This window comes from Cherax quadricarinatus, unplaced genomic scaffold (genome assembly GCF_038502225.1).
Source record: "Cherax quadricarinatus isolate ZL_2023a unplaced genomic scaffold, ASM3850222v1 Contig19, whole genome shotgun sequence".
Classification (NCBI taxonomy): domain Eukaryota; kingdom Metazoa; phylum Arthropoda; class Malacostraca; order Decapoda; family Parastacidae; genus Cherax; species Cherax quadricarinatus.
The window spans coordinates 90285-116879 of NW_027195045.1; the positions used below are offsets into that span (position 1 = coordinate 90285).

Genomic DNA, 26595 nt, shown 5'->3' on the forward strand with positions numbered 1-26595 from the left:
AGGGCGTTGACCCCCGGAACTCTCTCCAGGTAAACTCCAGGTAAATAAGAAATAATGGAAATCAAATTAATCCGCGCAAGACACCCAAAAGTATGAAAAAAAAAATTTTACCACATGAAATATACATTTTCCTACACACAAAGAGAAGGATACATGCACAATAGTAGAGTAGTACATGCACAAGATATATTGTGCATGTACTACTCTACTAAATGAAGAATAAATGACACTTACCTTTATTGAAGATGCAGCAATGACTGATGAGACACTGTGTCCTGGGAGTGCCTTTTCCTCCTGAGTACTGTAGGTCCTGTTTGGCATTTTCTTCCAGAACAGGCCTTATCACACTGTGTATGCCACTATGATTCTTAAATCTCTCAAACCAACCTTTGCTGGCTTTAAATTCACCAATATGAGCACTAGTTCCAGGCATTTTTCCCTGTTCACCTGGGTGTTAGTCAACTGGTGTGGGTTGCATCCTGGGAGACAAGATTAAGGACCCCAATGGAAATAAGTTAGACAGTCTTCGATGACACTGACTTTTTTGGGTTATCCTGGGTGGCAAATCCTCTGGGGTTAATTGTTTCTTGGTATTCTCAATAAGCCACACCAACAACGGTGCTACAGCAGCAGCAGCAGCAGCTGACAGTGCTACAGCAGCAGCAGACGATGCTACAGCAGCAGCAGACGATGTGACAGCAGCAGCAGACGGTACTACAGCAGCAGCAGCAGACGATGCTACAGCAGCAGCAGATGATGCTACAGCAGCAGCAGATGATGCTACAGCAGCAGCAGACGGTACTACAGCAGCAGCAGCAGCAGCTGACGGTGGTACAACAGCAGCAGCAGCTGTACCACCAATAGTAGCGATGGTTGATTGGGGTTTATTATACAACCTGGCCAGCTCGGAGACACGCACTCCACTTTCATACTTATCAATGATCTTTTTCTTCATCTCTATAGTAATTCTCACCCTTATTGCTGTAGGGTTGGCACTAGAAACTTTCTTGGGGCCCATGGTCACTTATTTTCCAGAAAAAATCACCAAAAACACTAATAATACAAAATGTTCTGATTGTATGCTTGGATGTTACCGCGGAGGCTGGCTGGTAAACAATGCCACCGGCGGCACATGTGAGGCTGGCTATGGGAGCACATTGGACGCGTCTCGGACGAAGAGCGGTGAGCGGGATTTTGGGCGGTATGCGAGGCAAAATTTTTGCGATAAAAGCGAGCGGTATGTGGATTGAATGGCATGCGATGCGTACAGTATGCGGGGGTCCACTGTATATTTTTTTTTATTATTATCACACTGGCCGATTCCCACCAAGGCAGGGTGGCCCGAAAAAGAAAAACTTTCACCAACATTCACTCCATCACTGTCTTGCCAGAAGGGTGCTTTACACTACAGTTTTTAAACTGCAACATTAACACCCCTCCTTCAGAGTGCAGGCACTGTACTTCCCATCTCCAGGACTCAAGTCCGGCCTGCCGGTTTCCCTGAACCCCTTCACAAATGTTACTTTGCTCACACTCCAACAGCACATCAAGTATTAAAAACCATTCGTCTCCATACACTCCTATCAAACACGCTCACGCACGCCTGCTGGAAGTCCAAGCCCCTCGCACACAAAACCTCCTTTACCCCCTCCCTCCAACCTTTCCTAGGCCGACCCCTACCCCGCCTTCCTTCCACTACAGACTGATACACTCTTGAAGTCATTCTGTTTCGCTCCATTCTCTCTACATGTCCGAACCACCTCAACAACCCTTCCTCAGCCCTCTGGACAACAGTTTTGGTAATCCCGCACCTCCTCCTAACTTCCAAACTACGAATTCTCTGCATTATATTCACACCACACATTGCCCTCAGACATGACATCTCCACTGCCTCCAGCCTGCTGCTCGCTGCAACATTCATCACATGCTTCACACCCATATAAGAGTGTTGGTGAAACTATACTCTCATACATTCCCCTCTTTGCCTCCAAGGACAAAGTTCTTTCTCTCCACAGACTCCTAAGTGCACCACTCACCCTTTTCCCCTCATCAATTCTGATTCACTTCATCTTTCATAGACCCATCCGCTGACACGTCCACTCCAAAATATCTGAATACATTCACCTCCTCCATACTCTCTCCCTCCAATCTGATATCCAATCTTTCATCACCTAATATTTTTGTTATCCTCATAACCTTACTCTTTCCTGTATTCACTTTTAATTTTCTTCTTTTGCACACCCTACCAAATTCATCCACCAATCTCTGCAACTTCTCTTCAGAATCTCCCAAGAGCACAGTGTCATCAGCAAAGAGCAACTGTGACAACTCCCACTTTATGTGTGATTCTTTATCTTTTAACTCCACGCCTCTTGTCAAGACCCTCGCATTTACTTCTCTTACAACCCCATCTATAAATATATTAAGCAACCACGGTGACATCACACATCCTTGTCTAAGGCCTACTTTTACTGGGAAATAATTTCCCTCTTTCCTATGTACTCTAACTTGAGCCTCACTATCCTCGTAAAAACTCTTCATTGCTTTCATTAACCTACCTCCTACACCATACACCTGCAACATCTGCCACATTGCCCCCCTATCCACCCTGTCATACGCCTTTTCCAAATCCATAAATGCCACAAAGACCTCTTTAGCCTTATCTAAATACTGTTCACTTATATGTTTCACTGTAAACACCTGGTCCACACACCCCCTACCTTTCCTGAAGCCTCCTTGTTCATCTGCTATTCTATTCTCCATCTTACTTTTAATTCTTTCAATAATAACTCTACCATACACTTTACCAGGTATACTCAACAGACTTATCCCCCTATAATTTTTGCACTCTCTTTTATCCCCTTTGCCTTTATACAAAGGAACTATGCATGCTCTCTGCCAATCCCTAGGTACCTTACCCTCTTCCATACATTTATTAAATAATTGCACCAACCACTCCAAAACTATATCCCCACCTGCTTTTAACATTTCTATCTTTATCCCATCAATCCCGCCTGCCTTACCCCCTTTCATTTTACCTACTGCCTCACGAACTTCCCCCACACTCACAACTGCCTCTTCCTCACTCCTACAAGATGTTATTCCTCCTTGCCCTATACACGAAATCACAGCTTCCCTATCTTCATCAACATTTAACAATTCCTCAAAATATTCCCTCCATCTTCCCAATACCTCTAACTCTCCATTTAATAACTCTCCTCTCCTATTTTTAACTGACAAATCCATTTGTTCTCTAGGCTTCCTTAACTTGTTAATCTCACTCCAAAACTTTTTCTTATTTTCAACAAAATTTGTTGATAACATCTCATCCACCCTCTCATTTGCTCTCTTTTTACATTGCTTCACCACTCTCTTAACCTCTCTCTTTTTCTCCATATACTCTTCCCTCCTTGCATCACTTCTACTTTGTAAAAACTTCTCATATGCTAACTTTTTCTCCCTTACTACTCTCTTTACATCATCATTCCACCAATCGCTCCTCTTCCCTCCCGCACCCACTTTCCTGTAACCACAAACTTCTGCTGAACACTAACACTACATTTTTAAACCTACCCCATACCTCTTCGACCCCATTGCCTATGCTCTCATTAGCCCATCTATCCTCCAATAGCTGTTTATATCTTTCCCTAACTGCCTCCTCTTTTAGTTTATAAACCTTCACCTCTCTCTTCCCTGATGCTTCTATTCTCCTTGTATCCCATCTACCTTTTACTCTCTGTGTAGCTACAACTAGAAAGTGATCTGATATACAGCAGGGCCCCGCTTTACGGCGTTTCGCTTTACGGCGTTCCGCTAATACGGACATTTCAAATTATGACCAAAACTCGCTATATGGCTCCCCCCACCTGTCTTTCTAATATGGTCACAGCGGCCCACCGAGTTTGTTTACATTCTCCCTGAGCACATCTTATTTTGTCTGGAAACTTTCCAAAATTTCAAGTGTTTTAAAGTTACAGTGGACCCCCGCTTAACCATCACCTCCAAATGCGACCAATTATGCAAGTGTATTTATGTAAGTGCGTTTGTACGTGTATGTTTGGGGGTCTGAAATGGACTAATCTACTTCACAATATTCCTTATGGGAAAAAATTCGGTCAGTACTGGCACCTGAACATACTACTGGAATGAAAAATGTTTGTTAACCGGGGGTCCACTGTATTGTATATTTTATATGTATTGTACTTGATAATTAAACTTGTGTACACCTGTACCTAAATAAACTTACACACTGTGCTGGCATGTAGGTACACATTAAAATCACTAAGAGTCTCTCTACTCTTGATGCAATAATAATAATAATAATAATAATAATAATAATAATAATAATAATCTCTTGGGCGCATTAATGTCGCATATTACATTAATATAGACATTTCCCTTAATCTATCTATGATATTTTTTTCAAAATTATATAAGAAACACATTATGTAACACACAAACATGATACATGCACCCACAGTATAAAAATTTATACAAATATATATGAGATGTTTACCAAACGGTTTGTAGAAGTGTCGGAAGAATTACGTTTTCTCTAGCCCGTCACCTGTTACTAGGGATAACTGTAGAAAAATATTCCTTTCGTATGCCTTCACTTTATAGCTATAATTCTGTACTAACTTGTACACAGTGTAAGAGTATTTGTTTCGTGATTTAATTATTATAAAAATATTATAAGGTAAAAGTTTCACAAACTCTTACAAATGTACATGAATGAACTAAAACTGGACACGTATTAATACCGTCTATTTCGCCTGACCGAGTGATCGTCCACAACCTGTTCAGTTTGTTTGTTTACGCTGTCTGAGCTCGGTGTATCATTAAATGTTGTATATTACGTTAATATACACATTTTCATTAATCCATCCGTGATATTTTTTCAAAATTATATAATAAACACGATACATAACATAAATACATAACAACATATGTGTAGAGAACCTAGGATAACCCAAAAAAGTCAGAGTGACTTACTTCCATTGCCTTCACTCAGAGCATCATTTCTTCTCAAAATGTTACATGAGAATGGGAGTGTTCTTCTTTATTTATTCTACTGTATCAATGTAGAGACAACCTGTACACAATGTAACTTGTACACAAACCAGACGTGTACACTTCGTTTACAAAACTTACCTTCGCCTGGTTTGTTTACATAACTCTGCGCCTGTCCTCTCTCATGCACTCATTCTTTCTCTCTGGTATGGTAGCCTGGCTGACTACCATACATACCACACTTGATTTTTTACAATACTACTCATCTCACCCTATATTTTAAGGTAAGTAATGAGTGAACTGTATATACATTTTATCGCTCTGGGATGCTTAAATATCATAGAATAGTATGTGTGGGTGGGTTGGCCTGGTATGGTAGCCTGGCTGACTACCATACACACCACACTTGATTTCTTACAATAAATACTACTTGTCTCACCCTAGATTAAGACTATAAATATTTTAAGGTAAGTAATGAGTGCACTATGTGTGTATTGTACTTTTTTATTGTTTTTTGATGCCTGGTTCTATTGCTAACATAATATATGTTAGTGTAAACTTGTTATCTAGTGTTTGTATGCATTTGTAAGTGGAAAAAAAGGGTGTTCCACTTTACAGCGGTTTCCGCTTTACGGCGGTAGCCTGGAACCTAACCCGCCGTATAAGTGGGGCCCTCCTGTATGTATGTGGCCCCTCTATAAACATGTACATCCTGAAGTCTACTCAACAGTCTTATCTACCAATACATAATCCAACAAACTACTGTCATTTCGCCCTACATCATATCTTGTATACTTATTTATCCTCTTTTTCTTAAAATATGTATTACCTATAACTAAACCCCTTTCTATACAAAGTTCAATCAAAGGGCTCCCATTATCATTTACACCTGGCACCCCAAACTTACCTACCACACCCTCTCTAAAAGTTTCTCCTACTTTAGCATTCAGGTCCCCTACCACAATTACTCTCTCACTTGGTTCAAAGGCTCCTATACATTCACTTAACATATACGTGTATATATATGTATATATATATATATTTATATATATATATATATATATATATATATATATATATATATATATATATATATATATATATATATATATATATTTATTTATTTATTTATTTATTTATTTATAATTTGAGCACACTTACAGAGGTACAAAAAAATACAGATAAGAGCAGCATGCCAAAGCCACTTATACTATGCATAGCATTACGGGCTGAATATATATATATATATATATATATATATATATATATATATATATATATATATATATATATATATATATATATATATATATATATATATATATATATATATACACACACATATACAGTAGACCCTCGCTTAACGATCACCTCCCAATGCGACCAATTATGTAAGTGTATTTATGTAAGTGTGTTTGTACGTGTATGTTTGGGGGTCTGAAATGGACTAATCTACTTCACAATATTCCTTATCGGAACAAATTCGGTCAGTACTGGCACCTGAACATGCTTCTGGAATGAAATAATATCGTAAACCGGGGATCCACTGTACTCAAGAAATCCCAATTAACTGAAGATCATGAAATGAATTTAAATAAATACACACTTAAAGTTGTACTATTGTAAATTTTACTAATTGTATTTTTTTTTTTTTGGCCACCACTCTAATATAAATTTCACTAATTAAAATATTTTTCTTACCTTTCGTTTCATGTTAAGTAAAACTGAAATTTACGACTTCCTAACCTACGTCTAGTTGTAAATAGTCTATAAACAAGAATTAGTAATAAACTGCCAGAAATGTTCGTGCATCCTAGTGGCTTCCCTTGTGTTTAACAATATTTTATTATATGTAAGCTACACACTGCATATCTTGCAAAAAATATTTGGTTTTGATTTGACATTCAACACCTCCCCCTCCCTGAGCACCTAACACCTGCTCCTCACTGAGCACCTAACACCTGCTCTTATTTGAGCACCTAACACCTGCTCTTCCCTGAGTATCTAACATCACACACACTCAACACTTGCTACTCCCTGAGTAACTAACACCTGCTCTTCCATGAGCACCTAACATCTGCTCTTCTAAGCCATGGGGGCATTGACCCCCACAGACTAACACCTGCTCCTTCCTGAGCACCTAATACCTGTTCTTTCCTGAGTGCCTAACACCACAGACACTCAACACCTGCTCTTCTCTGAGCACCTAACACCACAGACACTCAACACCTACTACTAGCATCTAACACCACAGACACTCAACACCTATTACTACCACCTGACACCACAGACACTCAACACCTGCTACTCCCTGTGCCCCTAATACCTGCTCTTCCCAGAACACCTAACAAAAAAGACACTGAACACCTGTTCTTCCCTGAGTGCCTAACACTTGCACCTCCCTGAGCACCTAACACCTCAGACAACACCTGCACCTCCCTGAGCACCTAACACCTCAGACAACACATGCACCTCACTGAGCACCTAACACCTCAGACAACACCTGGACCTCCCTGAGCACCTAACACCTCAGACAACACCTGGACCTCCCTGAGCACCTAACACCTCAGACAACACCTGCACCTCCTTGAGCACCTAACACCTCAGACATCACCTGCACCTCCCTGAGCACCTAACACCTCAGACAACACCTGCACCTCCCTCAGCACCTAACACCTCAGACAACACCTGCACCTCCCTGAGCACCTAACACCTCAGACAACACCTGCACCTCCCTGAGCACCTAACACCTCAGACAACACCTGCACCTCCCTGAGCACCTAACACTTCAAACAACACCTGCACCTCCCTGAGCACCTAACACCTCAGACAACACCTGGGCCTCCCTGAGCCCATAACACCTCAGACAACACCTGGACCTCCCTGAGCACCTAACACCTCAGACAACACCTGGACCTCCATGAGCACCTAACACCTCAGACAACACCTGGACCTCCCTGAGCGCCTAACACCTCAGACAACGCCTGGACCTCCCTGAGCACCTAACACCTCAGACAACACATGGACATCCCTGAGCACCTAACACTTCAGACAACACCTGCACCTCCCTGAGCACCTAACACCTCAAACAACACCTGCACCTCCCTCAGCACCTAACACCTCAGACAACACCTGCACCTCCCTGAGCACCTAACACCTCAGACAACACCTGCACCTCCCTGAGCACCTAACACCTCAGACAACGCCTGCACCTCCCTGAGCACCTAACACCTCAGACAACACCTGGACGTCCCTGAGCACCTAACACCCCAGACAACACCTGGACCTCCCTGAGCACCTAACACCTCAGACAACACCTGGACCTCCCTGAGCACATAACACCTTATACAACACCTGCACCTCCCTGAGCACCTAACACCTCAGACAACACCTGCACCTCCCTGAGCACCTAACACCTCAGACAATACCTGCATCTCCCTGAGCACATAACACCTTATACAACACCTGCACCTCCCTGAGCACCTAACACCTCAGACAACACCTGCACCTCCCTGAGCACCTAACACCTCAGACAATGCCTGCACCTCACTGAGTGCCTAACACCTCAGACAACACCTGCACCTCACTGAGCACATAACACCTCAGACAACACCTGCATCTCCCTGAGCACCTAACACCTCAGACAACACCTGCACCTCCCTGAGCACCTAGCACCTCAGACAACACCTGCACCTCACTGAGCACCTAACATCTCAGACAACACCTGCACCTCCCTGAGCACCTAACACCTCAGACAACACCTGCACCTCCCTGAGCACATAACAGCTCAGACAATACCTGCACATGCACCCGGATCACACAGTTCTCAGCCACCCTAATTGACCACATACTTTGTAACCACGCTGAGAACATTAGTCAGTCAAGCGTCATTACCACAGGTCTTAGTGATCATTTCATCATTTACTGCACCAGGAAAATCACTAGGGATAGGATAGGCCTACACAGGACAATAAAAATGAGGTCAACTAGAAACTACAGTAAAGAAACACTGGTAAATAGGCTACACAATTGTGACTGGACAGAGATAACAAGTTGCACGGACGTAAACGATGCCTGGGAAAAATTCAAAACAATGTTCACTACCATCCTTGATAATATTGCACCAGTTAAAGAGGTTAGGATTAAACGAAGAACTGAACCCTGGATGAATACCGAGATATTAGATAATATGAAATTCAGAGACCAGCTGCTAAAAAGATTTAAAGCAAACAGACAGGATATTGCAGCACTAAATGAATTCCAAAGGGTGAGGAACAGAGTACAGAGACTTATAAAAGGAGCAAAGGCAAAGCACTACTGCTCAAAAATTGAAGAGTATAAGCATAACCCCAGAAAGCTCTGGCAACAACTAAAACAGTTGGGGTATAGCCATAAGCCAGTAGATAGGTCTAACATAGTACTCACTATCGATAATGAGGTATGCCACGAAACATCTAAGGTGGCAGATTGCTTTAATTCATACTACACATCTGTTGCATCAACACTAGTAAGTAAACTACCAGCTGCATCAAATACCTTTAACACAGACTCTGATAAGTTTCAAACATACTATTTATTTTATTTATTTATTTATTTACAATTTGAGCACACATACAGAGGTACAAAAAAAATACAGATAAGAGCAGCATGCCAAAGCCACTTATACTATGCATAGCATTATGGGCTGGCTTAAAATTAACTAAAGATTAACTAAGCAATGATGAAATCAGTGATAAAACATTAATGTAAACAGATTACTATAAAGCACAAGTGAGTATTACAAAGACAGGTCATATGGTTGCATGCATTGTTGTACATTCAGTCGTATGGAGAATTCTGTTAGGTAGTGTATTTAAAAAATAGTAAAGTTAGATTGGGTTTTAGGTTTAACATTTATGTGATATAATTGTGAGAAACATTTAAGATATACAATTTATAAGGTTCAGTTATTCAGTATTTATTTGGTTTTGGGTGAGTAAGTGATCTTTGAGAAGAGACTTGAATTTATAAACAGGTAGCGTTTCTTTTATATTTACAGGTAATGAATTCCAGATTTTACGGCCTTTTATGTGCGTTGAGTTTTTGCATAGTGTGAGATGGACATGAGGAACATCAAAGAGTGATCTGTGCCTTGTGTTATGGTCATGTGTTCTGTTGAGGTTGGCAAGGAGATGTTTGAGGGGAGGGTTAATATCAGAGTTAAGTGTTCTATGTATGTAATAGGTGCAGTAATAAGTATGGATGTTTTGTATGGTGAGTAGGTTTAGTGTATTGAATATTGGTGGAGTGTGCTGCCTGTAGTGAGAATTCGTTATCATTCTAACTGCAGCCTTTTGTTGGGTAATTAGTGGTCTGAGGTGGTTAATTGTTGTTGAGCCCCATGCACAAATTCCATAGGTGAGATAGGGGTAAATAAGAGAGTGATATAGGGCCAGGAGGGCTGACTGTGGAGCATAGTACCGTATCTTCGATAGTATGCCTACAGTCTTGGAAATTTTTTTAGAAATTTGTTGTATATGTGTATGAAATTTGAGTCTATTATCAAGGTGGATTCCTAAGAATTTTCCCTCTGTTAGCTTTGTGATAGGTGATCCGTTTATCATTATGTTAAGAGAGACATCTGTAGCTCTGTTACCAAACTGAATGAAGTAGGTTTTGTCAATGTTTAGTGTAAGTTTGTTAGTCCTCATCCAGGTAGATATTTTCTGTAATTCGGTATTTACAGTATTGGCTAGCGTGACTGGGCTCGGGTGGGAGAAGACGTATGTAGTGTCATCTGCAAATAGTGTGGGTCTGAGTAATTGCGAAGCATTTGGTAGATCATTTATGTATAGGAGAAAAAGAGGGCCAAGGACACTTCCCTGTGGGACACCAACTGTAATTGGTTGTGCAGAAGAGTTTGCCCCATTTGCATACACATATTGGCTTCTGTTGCTGAGGTATGACTTGAGGTAGTTGAGGGAGTGCCCTCTTATACCATAGTGTGACAATTTTACGTGGAGCAAGTCATGGTCAACTGTATCAAAAGCTTTACATAAGTCAATGAAGATCCCCAGTGAGACTTCTTTTTTCTCTATAGCAGTGTATATATGTTCTAGCATGTGTATAATAGCATCATTAGTATTTTTATTAGGCCTGAATCCAAATTGGCAGGGGTTGAGTATGTTTTGGGAGATAAGGTAGGAGTAGATTCGTTTATGAATTAATTTTTTGAAGATTTTTGAGAGAGGGTGTAAGTTGGATATTGGCCTATAGTTATTCAACTCTGTTTGGTCTCCTCCTTTGTGGATCAGGGTGACCCTTGCTATTTTGAGTACTGTAGGGAAGGTTGAGGATTCAATGGATTTGTTAAAGAGTGTTGCAATGATTGGTGATAGCACTTGTGACACTTTTTTGTATATAAAGGGAGGTAAGGTATTTAAATCTCCTGCCTTGTTTTTTAGTTCGTTGATAATAAGGGAGACTTCGTATGGGTTAGTCGGAGCTAGGAACAGTGTGTTCGGGTAGTTGCCGGTGAGGTAGTCATTTGGTGGGGTATCTGAGCTTGGGATTTTATTGGATTTTAGTGGAGAAGAAATCATTGAGTCTGTTTGCTGTTTCTGTTGGTGGGAGTTGGGGTTCATCTGATTTTGCTAATTTTATTTCGCTATTTCGTGATATCTTTTTTGGTCCCAGAATTTCTGATAGGGTTTTCCAGGTCTTTTTTATATCACCTCGTAAGTTGGATAATCTGTTCTCATAATACAATTTTTTTGCCCTTCTTATCAGGCTGGTTAGGATTGACGAGTAACGTTTTGTTTGGTCTCTGGTTATGTGACCCATTCTGTACTGTTTTTCATATTGGTGTTTTGTATTTATGGATTTGAGAATGCTGGGTGTTAGCCAGGGACTGTTCAGTCTCTTAGCTGTCATCTGTTTAGTTTTTTTAGGGCAGTGCTTATTATAGAGGTATTGGGTCTTTTTTAGAAAATTATTAATACATTCGTCAATATCTGTATTGATTTCTAGCTCAGTGTGCCAGTCAATGTTTGCTAATGCTGTTGTGAAGTTATTAATGGCTGCCTCATTGTGAAGTCTGAAGGTGACTTTAGTAGTGTCTTGGGGTAGTTTACCAAGAGTTGTTATGAGGAAAGTAGGGTAGTGGTCTGTGGTATTATCTGTAATTATGCCTGATTTTAAAGGGGATATGGTGTTGGTCCAGATGTGGTCAAGTAGGGAAACATTAGTCTCTGTTACTCTTGTAGGTTTTGTTACTGTTGGTAGCAACATACAGTTACTCATTGTGTTTGTGAATTCAGTAATGTGTGGGTCCTGGTCTTGCAGGAGATTTATATTGAAGTCACCTGAGAGTAGTAAGTGATCTTTGTTCATGCGTGCATCAGTTATCATACTTCCTAGGTTTTGACTAAATTGGCTAATGCTTGACTGTGGAACTTTGTAGATGTTTATCAATGTGAAAGGTTTTTGTAGGTATTTGGATTTGAATTTAGCTATTATATATTCCCCATGTTCATCCCTTGTGCAAGTATTAGTGATACATTCTAGTTGGTCTGAGTAGTATATGGCTGTGCCACCCCCTTGTTGGTCTGGCCTACAGTTGTGTATGGCTGTGTAACCAGGAATGGCATAGACATCTGTACTATCAGGCTTTAGCCAGGTTTCAGTTAGTGTAATGATGGACATATTGGCATGTAAGGAATTTAGTAATGCTATGAGGTCATCGTAATGCATGCTTAAAGATCTGATATTGTAGTTAAAGATAGTTATGTTGTTGTTGGCACTGAGAAGTGCCTTTGATTGTTCTGCAGTGTAGTAATTACTATACCAATAAAGGGGTAACCCCAAACAGTTGTCAACTATTAAGTGTATCTCATGACTTTATTCAAAAAGAACTAAGCAGGTTAAACCCAACTAAGAGCACAGGCCCTGATTACATCCCGTTTAAGTTCCTAAAAGATGGTGCTTCTGAACTGTCAATCCCTATTGCTCACATAATAAATCTATCAATCACCACTAATACCGTACCGGAGGGGTTCAAGGAGGCCAGAGTTACTCCTATCTTCAAGAAAAATAGTAGGTCTGATGTAAGCAACTATAGGCCTGATAGTATACTCAGTATAATATCTAAAATTCTAGAGAGGGCAGTGTATTCTCAAGTAGTTAAGTACCTTAATGACAACAACATTCTCCATAGCTATCAATCGGGCTTTAGAAGATCCTACTCAACCGACACCTCCCTTATTAATCTGATGGATTACCTGAGAACTGAAATGTCAAAGGGAAACCTCATAGGTATGGTAACCTTAGACCTGCAAAAGACCTTCGATACTGTCAACCACAATATATTATGTAATAAACTTCAAGCTATCGGTATAGGTTCTGTAGACTGGTTTAAGTCCTACCTTAGCAACAGGAGACAAATAGTCAAAATCAACAAAACAGAATCAGAGCCCCTGCCGATAACATGTGGAGTTCCCCAAGGTAGTATTCTGGGTCCCTTATTATTCTTATGTTATGTCAATGATATGCCTATCAGTGTCAAGTGCAAACTCCTACTGTATGCAGATGACAGTGCTCTGTTAGTGTCAGGTAAAGACCCACAAGATATTGCTAATGTTTTAACACTGGAACTGGAGTCCTGCAGCAAATGGTTAGTAGACAACAAACTATCATTACACCTAGGGAAAACTGAAGCCATTCTCTTTGGCACGAAACAAACTGAGAAGGGTAAATAATTTTAATGTTCAGTGTAATGGGGAGCCCATCACTTTGGTTTCATCAGTAAAATATTTGGGAATCCCCTTTGACCCATGCATGTCAGGAGAATTGATAGGGAACAGTGTAGTAAAGAAAGCGAATGCCAGACTGAAGTTCCTGTATAGACAAGCACAGTGTCTACCTACTGAGGCTCGCAGGACCCTATGTCTAGCCCTTATACAATGCCATATGGATTACGCTTGCTCTTCTTGGTACTCTGCCTTGACAAAAAAACTGAAAGATAGACTGCAAATCACCCAGAACAAAATCGTAAGATTCATCCTGGGGCTGGGACCAAGAGAACATGTAGGCCAGGATGAATTACAGCAGTTGGATATGCTGAATGTTGAAGACAGAGTAAAACAACTGAATCTAAATCATGTTTATAAAATTGCTCACAAACAGTGTCCAAAATATCTTGCTGTCAATTTTGTCAAGGTTGGGAACCAAAGCAATCATAGTACTAGGGGGAGAGAGCATAACTTTGTAGTACCCACAGTCATTGGCCAGGCGTCAAACACCTTTTATTGTACAGCAATAAAGGAATGGAACAGACTGCCCGCACATGTCAAAGCCAGTCATAGCATGAACCAGTTCAAGAAGAGTGCCAAAAGGTGTCTGATGAATGTAGCTACAGAAAGGGAGGGGAATGATTTTCTATTTTTTAGCTAACATACGTGTAAATTTTACCTTATTCCTAGTAATGACCCTCGTATTGTAGATAGTCTTAATGACCTTGGTGTAGTAGATAGTCTTTTAGTATGATAATAAAATGTTATCTTCATTGTAGAATAATAAGAAAATATTATAACCTTTATATTATAATAATAAGGTAAAAGGACCCCAATGGAAATAAGTCACTCTGTCTGACTTTTTTGGGTTATCCCAGGTTCTCTACACATATGCTGCTATGTATGATAATTCTTTGTAACCGTATTTGTGTATACCTGAATAAACTTACTTACTTACTGAGCACCTAACACCTCAGACAACACCTGCACCTCCCTGAGCATCTAACACCTCAGACAACACCTGCACCTCCCTGAGCACCTAACAACACCTGCACCTCCCTGAGCACATAATACTTCAGACTACACCTGCACCTCACTGAGCACATAACACCTCAGACAACACCTGCACCTCACTGAGCATATAACACCTCAGACAACACCTGCACCCCATGAGCACCTAACACCTCAGACAACACCTGCACCTCCCTCAGCACCTAACACCAGGCCCGGTGGCCTGGTGGCTAAAACTCCCGCTTCACACACGGAGGGCCCGGGTTCGATTCCCGGCGGGTGGAAATTCCGACACGTTTCCTTACACCTATTGTCCTGTTCACCTAGCAGCAAATAGGTACCTGGGTGTTAGTCGACTGGTGTGGGTCGCATCCTGGGGGACAAGATTAAGGACCCCAATGGAAATAAGTTAGACAGTCCTCGATGACGCACTGACTTTCTTGGGTTATCCTGGGTGGCTAACCCTCCGGGGTTAAAAATCCGAACGAAATCTTATCTTATCTTATCTTAACACCTGCACCTCCCTCAGCACCTAACACCTCAGACAACACCTGCACCTCCCTCAGCACCTAACACCTCAGACAACACCTGCACCTCCCTCAGCACCTAACACCTCAGACAACACCTGCACCCCCCTGAGCACCTAACACCTCAGACAACACCTGCACCTCCCTGAGCACCTAACACCTCAGACAACACCTGCACCTCCCTCAGCACCTAACACCTCAGACAACACCTGCACCTCCCTCAGCACCTAACACCTCAGACAACACCTGCACCCCCCTGAGCACCTAACACCTCAGACAACACCTGCACCTCCCTGAGCACCTAACACCTCAGACAACACCTGCACCTCCCTCAGCACCTAACACCTGACAACACCTGCACCTCCCTCAGCACCTAACACCTCAGACAACACCTGCACCTCCCTCAGCACCTAACACCTCAGACAACACCTGCACCTCCCTCAGCACCTAACACCTCAGACAACACCTGCACCTCCCTGAGCATATAACACCTCAGACAACACCTGCACCTCCCTCAGCACCTAACACCTCAGACAACACCTGCACCTCCCTGAGCATATAACACCTCAGACAACACCTGCACCTCCCTCAGCACCTAACACCTCAGACAACACCTGCACCTCCCTCAGCACCTAACACCTCAGACAACACCTGCACCTCCCTCAGCACCTAACACCTCAGACAACACCTGCACCTCCCTGAGCATATAACACCTCAGACAACACCTGCACCTCCCTGAGCACATAACACCTCAGACAACACCTGCACCTCCCTGAGCATATAACACCTCAGACAACACCTGCACCTCCCTCAGCACCTAACACCTCAGACAACACCTGCACCTCCCTCAGCACCTAACACCTCAGACAACACCTGCACCTCCCTCAGCACCTAACACCTCAGACAACACCTGCACCTCCCTCAGCACCTAACACCTCAGACAACACCTGCACCTCCCTCAGCACCTAACACCTCAGACAACACCTGCACCTCCCTCAGCACCTAACACCTCAGACAACACCTGCACCTCCCTCAGCACCTAACACCTCAGACAACACCTGCACCTCCCTCAGCACCTAACACCTCAGACAACACCTGCACCTCCCTCAGCACCTAACACCTCAGACAACACCTGCACCTCCCTGAGCATATAACACCTCAGACAACACCTGCACCTCCCTCAGCACCTAACACCTCAGACAACACCTGCACCTCCCTGAGCATATAACACCTCAGACAACACCTGCACCTCCCTCAGCACCTAACACCTCAGACAACACCTGCACCTCCCTCAGCACCTAACACCTCAGACAACACCTGCACCTCCCTCAGCACCTAACACCTCAGACAACACCTGCACCTCCCTCAGCACCTAACACCTCAGACAACACCTGCACCTCCCTCAGCACCAGACAACACCTGCACCTCCCTCAGCACCTAACACCTCAGACAACACCTGCACCTCCCTCAGCACCTAACACCTCAGACAACACCTGCACCTCCCTCAGCACCTAACACCTCACATTTAATATTCATTATTTTATTCCTCTAAATATGATGCAACAAACAACTCCTACATTTTAATATGTGTAACTTTCACTGACCTCTGTGAACAAGGATAAACATAGACAACAAGTGACAACAACAGTAAACAACAGTCAAGATGATCGTCGCTGTTGCCAGATCTGAGAAGAAAAGTAGCGCAAGTGACTGCTAAAAGTAGCGCAAGTGAGTGCTAAAAGTAGCGCAAGTGACTGCTAAAAGTAGCGCAAGTGACTGCTAAAAGTAGCGCAAGTGACTGCTAAAAGTAGCGCAAGTGACTGCTAAAAGTAGCGCAAGTGACTGCTAAAAGTAGCGCAAGTGACTGCTAAAAGTAGCGCAAGTGACTGCTAAAAGTAGCGCAAGTGACTGCTAAAAGTAGCGCAAGTGACTGCTAAAAGTAGCGGAGCTGTGAATATATTGAATAAATTAAGTTTATTCACTTACAGGTTCACATAAATACATTTACACAGATTACCAAACATCGCAGTTTGTTTAGTCAACAAACTAAGAAACAAGACAGGAGATACCTTACCACCCTTTATATACAAAAAAGTGTCACAGGTGCTATCACCAATCATTGCAACACACTATAACACATCCATTGAATCCTCTACCTTTCCTACAGTACTCAAAATAGCAAGGGTCACCCCGATCCATAAAGGAGGAGACCACACAGACTTGAATAACTATAGTGAAGTGGCCCGGTGGCCTGGCGAGGTGGCCTGGTGGCTAAAGCACCCGCTTCACACACGGAGGGCCCGGGTTCGATTCCCGGCGGGTGGAAACATTTCGACACGTTTCCTTACACCTGTTGTCCTGTTCACCTAGCAGCAAATAGGTACCTGGGTGTTAGTCGACTGGTGTGGGTGGCATCCTGGGGGACAAGATTAAGGACCCCAATGGAAATAAGTTAGACAGTCCTCGATGACGCACTACTTTCTTGGGTTATCCTGGGTGGCTAACACTCCGGGGTTAAAAATCCGAACGAAATGTTATATTATAGGCCAATATCCAACTTACACTCTCTCTCTAAAATCTTTGAAAAATTAATCCCTAAGCATATCTATTCCTACCTCATCTCTCACAACATACTCAACCCCTGTCAATTTGGGTTCAGGCCTAATAAAAATTCTAATGATGCTATTATCCACATGTTAGAACATATTTATACAGCAATAGAGAAAAAAGAAGTCCCATTGGGGATCTTCATTGACTTACGTAAAGCTTTTGATACAGTTGACCATGACTTGCTCCACGTAAAATTGTCACACTATGGTATAAGAGGGCACTCCCTCAACTACCTCAAGTCATACCTCAGCAACAGAAGCCAATATGTGTACACAAATGGGGCAAACTCTTCCGCACAACCAATTACAGTTGGTGTCCCACAGGGAAGTGTCCTAGGCCCTCTTCTCTTTCTCATATACATAAATGACCTACCAAATGAATCGCAACTATTCAAACCCACACTATTTGCAGATGACACTACATACATCTACTCTCACCCGAGCCCAGTCATGCTAGCCAATACTGTAAATACCGAATTACAGAAAATATCAACCTGGATGATGACCAACAAACTTACTCTAAACATTGACAAAACCTACTACATTCAGTTTGGTAACAGAGCTACAGATGTGTCTCTTAACATAATGATAAATGGATCACCTATCACAAAACTCACAGAGGGAAAATTCTTAGGAATCCACCTTGATAATACTCAAATTTCAAACACATATACAACAAATTTCCAAAAAAATTTCCAAGACTGTAGGCATACTATAGAAGATACGGTACTATGTTCCACAGTCAGCCCTCCAGGCCCTATATCACTCACTTATTTACCCCTATCTCACCTATGGAATTTGTGCATGGGGCTCAACAACAATAAACCATCTCAGACCACTAATCACCCAACAAAAGGCTGCAGTCAGAATGACAACAAATTCCCACTACAGACAGCACACTCCACCAATATTACACAAATAACCCGCACATAAAAGACAGAAGCTTACGACGACGTTTCGGTCCGACTTGGACCATTGACAAAGTCACACTAACAGAGGAGGAGCAGGACGGCTATATATAGGCAGGAAGAGGTGGAGGTAGTAGTAGTGGTAGTAGTAGTAGTACAAGAATTGTATATAATACCGACAGGATGAAATGACACATGCACAACACCCGGGCATCCCCACCGTAGACGTTTCGCCATCCAGCCAGCCACTGGATGGCGAAACGTCCACAACAAAGACAACCAGACGCCGCACATGTGTCTAATTTCATCTACTGATGAAATTAGACACATGTGCGGCGTCTGGTTGTCTTTGTTGTGGACGTTTCGCCATCCAGTGGCTGGCTGGATGGCGAAACGTCTACGGTGGGGATGCCCGGGTGTTGTGCATGTGTCATTTCATCCTGTCGGTATTATATACAATTCTTGTACTACTACTACTACCACTACTACTACCTCCACCTCTTCCTGCCTATATATAGCCGTCCTGCTCCTCCTCTGTTAGTGTGACTTTGTCAATGGTCCAAGTCGGACCGAAACGTCGTCGTAAGCTTCTGTCTTTTATGTGCGGGTTATTTGTGTATCGTTCCAGTCACGGTATTGTGCCTTTTTGTTATTTATCCACCAATATTCAAAACTCTAAACCTACTCACAATACAAAACATCCATACTTATTACTGCACCTACTACATACATAAAACACTTAACTCTGACATAAACCCTCCCCTCAAACATCTCCTTACCAACCTCAACAGAACACATGACCATAACACAAGGCACAGATCAATCACTCTTTGATGTTCCTTGTGTCAATCTCACGCTATGCAAAAACTCAATGCACATAAAAGGCCCTAAAATCTGGAATTCATTACCTGTGAATATAAAAGAAACACTGTCTGTTTATAAATTCAAGTCTCTTCTCAAAAATCACTTACTCACCCACAACTAAATAAATACAGAATAATTGTATCTCATAAATTATATCTCATAGATGTATCTCATTATTGTATCTCATAAATGTTAACCTGTGACCCAATCAAACTTTGTTACTATTTAACTTAATTACCTAACAGAATACTCCATTCTAGTGATTACACAGCAACACAGTAAATGACCATATGACCTGTCTTTGTAATACTCATTTGTACTAAATTGTTATCTGTTTTACAATAATTTATGTACCACTGAATATATCATTGCTTAGTTAATCTTAAGTTAATTTTAAGCCTGCCCATAATGCTCTGCATACAAGGGGCTTTGGCATACTGCACTCTAAAAACTGTATTCCTTGTACTTCTCTGTATCATGTTCAAATTAATTAATAAATAAACTTCATCGCAAATTTTGCAAGGAATCTTATAGACACATCCTTCAGCATTTTGGGGGGAATTCTTTATCAAAAGTTTTTTTTACTATATCAAGATTTTTAAATACAACTTTAATTTTAAAAGTCTTAAGAAGAGAAGGCATATCAACCAAGTTTTCATGGTAAGGGAGAACCAACATATTTTTAGTTGAATAAGGTTGGTTGTCCCTTTTTGGGTTGTAAAAAGTATTTCTAGCAATTTTAAATGATTTATCAATTACATTTCTCGGGTATTTCAGATCAATGGCTATTTCATAAATTTTGGATATTTCTTCATCTATGAACTCTGGACTAATGGAGTGGTGATATGTACTTAACAGTGGTGACGTGTACTTAGCTCAGTGGTGACGTGTACTTAGCTCTGTGAAGACCAGTTTGTGCGTCTCTGTGAATCTGAACCAGGATGCCCTCTCTTGAGCAACTTTACCAGCAGCTGAAAGAAGAGCTTAGGGCTGCTAAGCTGAAGATACGGCGATTAACGGAGGAGAACAAGAGGATTCGTAGTAATCCTCCTGTTGTGAGTCCCCAGGTTAAGAGGGGAACTTGGTCAGTGGCCGGGCAACATGGAACCAAGCTGAGGATCAAGAAGACTGCTGGAGAGGCAGAAACAACGAGAAACCAGAAGACTACTGTGGAAACTTCCAACCCATTTTCGGTGCTACCTGACGAATGTGGGTGTTCTACTGGGAATGCCACAACAAGCACCAAGGAAGCATTGGTAGACGTGAGTGAGACATCCCTAGAAACACCAACGAAGACCATCGAGAACGTCTTGACGAATTCCACAAGTGAAGGTGTAGTGCTACCTAACGAATTTGAGTCGACTACTGGGAACATCATGACGGACGTCGACAAGGAAGGTAAAAACATTGTTGTTGTTGGGGATAGCCAGATTAGGTACATGGATAGGGCATTCTGCTTGAAGGATAGGAGTAGGAGGCAGAGAGTGTTTTTTCCTGGGGCTTGGATGAAGGATATTGTTAGCCATCTGGATGACATTATGAGAGGTAATGGGAGAAATCCTATTATCTGTCTCAGTGCTGGAGGCAACGATGTTGGCAGACATAGGAGTGAGGACCTGATTTGCAGGTATAGGTCAGCAATAGAGATAATTAGGAGGAAGGGTGGGAACCCTGTCATATGTGGCATTTTGCCAAGGAGAGGAGTTGGAAATGAAAGGTTGTTTAGGGCAATTGGTGTCAATTGCTGGCTGGACAAATACTGTAAGGAAAATGCGGTAACATTCATTGACAACTGGGACCTCTTCTATGGCAGAAATGACATGTATGCCAGAGATGGGGTTCACTTATCTAGGTTTGGGGTGGGAGCACTGGCAACTGCAGTGGAGGGAGCTGTTTGGTCTTTAAACTAGGAATAGTTAGTGGTATAGGTTTTGGCGGGAAAACAGTGAAGTCCCAGTGTAGCAATATGAGTACTAGGAGAACTAGTAATAGGCAAATTGAGGTGGATATTGGAAAGCCAGTGGCACTAATTGACAAGGACAGTAATTGGTTTAGTGGAATAACAGAAAGGAGCAGGAAGGGTAAAGAGAAAGGAGTGTCCTTAAATATATATTACACAAATAGTTGTAGTGCTAGGAATAAGATGGATGAGTTGAGACTAGTTGCTAGTGCAGGTAACATTGATGTATTTGCCTTAACTGAGACGTGGTTCAATATGAAAAATCGGGACATGCCTGCTGAATGTCACATTCAGGGTTTTAAGTTGTTTCAAGTGGGCAGAAGCATCAGGAAGGGGGGTAGGGTGGCACTCTATGTCCGAGATAGCTTGAACTGTTGCATAAAAACGGGTATTAAGTCTGAAGTAACACATACAGAGTCTGTTGGGATAGAATTTTCAGAGGGACATGAAAAATTGATTTTAGGTGTGATATACCATCCCCAAACTTAGATGGGGACCAAGGGAGACTACTATGGGAGGAAATTGTTAAGGCCACAAGGCACGATAACGAAGTAATTCTAAGAGACTTTAACTTTAGTCATATTGATTGGAATTTCTTGACTGGGAATTTAGAATCAAGCGACTTCTTAGAAGTAGTTCAGGATTGTTTTTTGAAGCAGTTTGTGAAAGAGCCTACAAGGGGAAATAACCTGCTTGACTTGGTTTTGGCAAAAAAGGAAACCCTTGTTTATAATTTAGAAATTACAGAGGAACTCGGCACAAGCGATCACAAATCAATTACCTTTAGCATTGAATGGAAGTATGACAGTAAGGATAATTCAGTACTGGTTCCAGATTTTCGCTTAGCAGATTACAATGGGCCTAGAGAACACTTATCACCTGTGGGCTGGAGTAACGAAGACAGCTATCAGTATGACAGCTTTCTTAACACAATACATGTTGCCCAAAGGACATTTATCCCACATAAGGAAAATAGATCGAATAGAAATGGCCCCAAATGGATGAATAATAGGCTCAGATACCTTTTAGGATGGAAGTAAAGTCCGAGGCGGCTACGGTGAAAAGCTCTGTTCCACAAGGCACAGTACTCGCTCCCATCTTGTTTCTCATCCTCATATCTGACATAGACAAGGATGTCAGCCACAGCACCGTGTCTTCCTTTGCAGATGACACCCGAATCTGCATGACAGTGTCTTCCATTGCAGACACTGCAAGGCTCCAGGCGGACATCAACCAAATCTTTCAATGGGCTGCAGAAAACAATATGAAGTTCAATGATGAGAAATTTCAATTACTCCGATATGGTAGACACGAAGAAATCAAAACTTCATCAGAGTACAAAACAAATTCCAGCCACGAAATAGAGCGAAAAACAAACGCCAAAGACCTGGGAGTGATTATGTCGGAGGATCTCACCTTCAAGGACCATAACATTATATTAATTGCAGCTGCTAGAAAAATGACAGGATGGATAATGAGAACCTTCAAAACTAGTTATGCCAAGCCCATGATGACACTCTTCAGGTTGCTTGTTCTATCTAGGCTGGAATATTGCTGCGCACTAGAGATAAAACACCTCAACGGAGATAAAACACCTCAATTACTGGGAGCGCTTGAGGTTCCTAAACCTGTATTCCCTGGAACGCAGGAGGGAGAGATACATGATTATATACACCTGGAAAATCCTAGAGGGACTAGTACCGAACTTGCACACGAAAATCACTCACTACGAAAGCAAAAGACTTGGCAGACGATGCACCATCCCCCCAATGAAAAGCAGGGGTGTCACTAGCACGTTAAGAGACCATACAATAAGTGTCAGGGGCCCGAGACTGTTCAACTGCCTCCCAGCACACATAAGGGGGATTACCAACAGACCCCTGGCAGTCTTCAAGCTGGCACTGGACAAGCACCTAAAGTCAGTTCCTGATCAGCCGGGCTGTGGCTCGTACGTTGGTTTGCGTGCAGCCAGCAGCAACAGCCTGGTTGATCAGGCTCTGATCCACCAGGAGGCCTGGTCACAGACCGGGCCGCGGGGGCGTTGACCCCCGGAACTCTCTCCAGGTAAACTCCAGGTAATACCATCCTATGCATACCTTCAGGAATTCAGGACACAGGTCATGGTTTCGTACACTGGGCAAAGACGTACATGCAGACTATGTGGGGAATATGATCACATAGCGGCAGCGTGTGGGAAGCAGCAACGAGCTCCTGGCCCAGAGGCAGAGGCTTCCACTTCTACAACGGAGGAAGCGGGTGGGGATCAGTGACGTGAAGGAGGGCGTAGTCGTCTATGGAGCGAGATAGTGGATGAGGCACATAAGGCTGGGGGAGAGGGTGAGGCCCTCGACCAGTTAACTGATCCAGAGACGCTTCCAGAGGCTAGTGACGAGCAGAAAGTACAAGAGGAAGTGTTGGAAATTGAGGAGGAATTAGCTGAGGTGCTCAAGTCTTTGTCACCGCCTGAGGAGGTGGCCGCACCTGGGAAGGTGGTAGATGATGAGTTGACAGCTGAGGTGCGTCAACGACTGGATAACTACCCAGACGATGGGAGTGACAGTGTGGCAGAGGTGTCACCAGTATCACTGAAACAGTGTACAGTGGAGGTAGAGGTACATTGTGAGGCATCCCCAGACTAAGCTATGGAGGATGCGATTGTCATGAGGAAGAGGGCCGCAGCGTCGGATTCAGATGATGTCCTAATGCCAGCGCAGTGGCCTGGGAAGCAAACCATGGCAGAGGTTGAAAATAGTGGAGCCCACGACAGGAGACACCGAAAGAAGAGGAGGGGAGAGAGGGAAGTATGAAGGTGACAAATGAATCAATAAGTTCTGGTGCCCATGGGAAGAGTGAAGAAAGGAGGCAGTGGTGGAAACTTTAATAGGCCTCCGGTGTATGAGAGTAAACGTTAATGGTTTGTGTAATAGTGTGAAGAGAGAATGGTTTAGAATGTTTCTGAATAAATCTAGAGTGGATGTTGTGTTCCTTCAGGAGCATAATATTAAGGAGTGTAGGGTGCTGGAGGTGGCGGGATTTTAGGTGGTAACCCTGCCATCTGCCCATTTGAAAGGAGGGGTGGGTATATTAATTAACGAGGCGATCCCATTTGTTTTGCTGAGAAGTGAGGGGGGAGGGGGAAGGGTGCTGTGCGTGGATGGTTGGCGGTTAGGCAAACGTGTGGCCTTTGTAAGTGTGTGTGCACCTGCACAGAATAACGTACAGGTGAAACAGGAGTTTGTGTGTGAGGACCTTGTGTTTTTCTTCCAGGCATTACTGGAGGTGACAGTTGTAGGGGGTGAATGGAATTGTTATTAGGAGGGCCGACGTGGAACTGAAAGGGGCAGGCTCTGTGTCTGTGACCCTAAGAGATTTAATGAGGGATATTCGGTTACGGGAAGCATTTGAGGGGGAAGTGTGGGAGACCGAGCATGCATTTGTTAGGAGAGGGTGTGCAGCGAGGTTAGATAAAGTGTATCTTTTTCTTGGGGTTGTAGTGCAATCTTTCAAAACTATTGAAGTAGCATTGTCAGATCACAGAGCAGTGTTAGTGGAGGTAGGGTGGGGGGCGCTTGTGGAAATATACAGGAGTTACTGGAAATTAAATATAAGCATTTTGAGTGATGAGGAGAGTTTAGAGGGATTTTCTGTCCTATGGAAGGAGCTCAGCGAGGACACACACGGGGTGGAAGATGTCGTGAAATGGTGGGATTGTGTAGCCAAGGAAAGGATTAGGAAATATTATGTGAGGGAGGGTAAACATATAAATAATTTAAAATATGGACTTTCAAATTATTTAGAGGACAGGTTAAGGGGTTGTTATTGGCAGGGGGCTGTGGGGGGGCAACTATCTTATGGATAAAATTGTCGAGGTCAAGGGGAGACTGAGGGAGTTACAAAACGAGAGATTTCAGGCAGTAAGGGTGCATGCAGGGGTAGAGGAGGTGCTTTGGGAAGACAAGCCATTGGCGTGTGTGTTGCGACGTCAAAAGCAAAGGCAGTAGGTTATAGCCATTCCAGGGTTAGAGGTGCATGAGATGGCGGGAGGTTATAGGGCAGGTCAGGAGATATGGGCCATGAAAGGAATGTGTGTGTATGTGGATAAATGGTATGAAAGGTATTGGACAAGTGGGGGGTGGGAGATGTGGCTTTAGAGAAGGTATGTGGGTGTGTAATGTGTAATTTAGGGAATAGTGATAGGAAGGCTTTAGGAGAGGTAATAACGGAAGAGGAAATAGAACTGGCTTTAAAGGGAATGAGGAAATGCAAAACACCGGGAATAGATGGTCTCAAGGCTGAATTTTATCTACAACATTGGGAGGTAATAAGGAGTTTCATGGTTAGGTTATTAAATCAGATGAAGGAGAAAGGTGTGATAGGGGACAAGCAAGCAACAGCAGTTGTAGTGTTGGTCCTGAAGGATAAGGGGCAGCACACCCTCAAGGAGTACCGTGCCATATCGCTATGTGCAGACTATAAGTTGTTTTCTAAAGTCTTGGGTAATTGGTTTAAATGTGTGGTAGGGAGAGTGGTTTCTAAAACGCAGTATGGATTGCCTGGAAGGTCGATGACTGAAGGTCATGGGATACTGAGAAGTTTTGTGGAGTCACAAGGGGAGGAGGGGGGGGGGCGTTGTTGGCTTTAGACTGGCATGGGGCCTATGACAGAGTGGAAAGGGATGCATTGGGAGGTATACTTAGGAGACAGGGTTATGGGGAAGAAATAGTTAATTGGGTAACCACGTTGTACAAAGGAGCTAAAATGAGGGTACAGATTAATGGTTGTTGGGGGGAGGAGATTGTCATGGGTAGGGGACTTAGGCAGGGGCGTCCCATGTCACAAATATTGTTTGTGTGCAGTCCAGGTTTTCTATGAAGGCTGCTTTGATGTTATCCTCTTTTAATACCAGTGTGATTTTAGTCCACAGATTGATCTCAT

At 42.8% G+C, this 26595-nt stretch overlaps 1 protein-coding gene across 3 annotated transcripts in view; it reads right to left on the reverse strand.

Moving 5' to 3' along the window:
- LOC138851147 (zinc finger protein 271-like) overlaps nt 1-26595 on the reverse strand; it is a 234328-nt gene that overhangs the window by 22170 nt on the left and 185563 nt on the right. Inside the window, exon 1 of one of the 3 annotated variants that reach the window (XM_070079797.1) lies at nt 16924-17045. The exons of the other annotated variants lie outside the window; for them this stretch is intronic. The gene's annotated coding sequence lies outside the window, so the exon portion shown is untranslated. Of the gene's footprint in view, nt 1-16923; nt 17046-26595 lie in introns of those variants that run through there. 3 annotated transcript variants of the gene reach the window in all.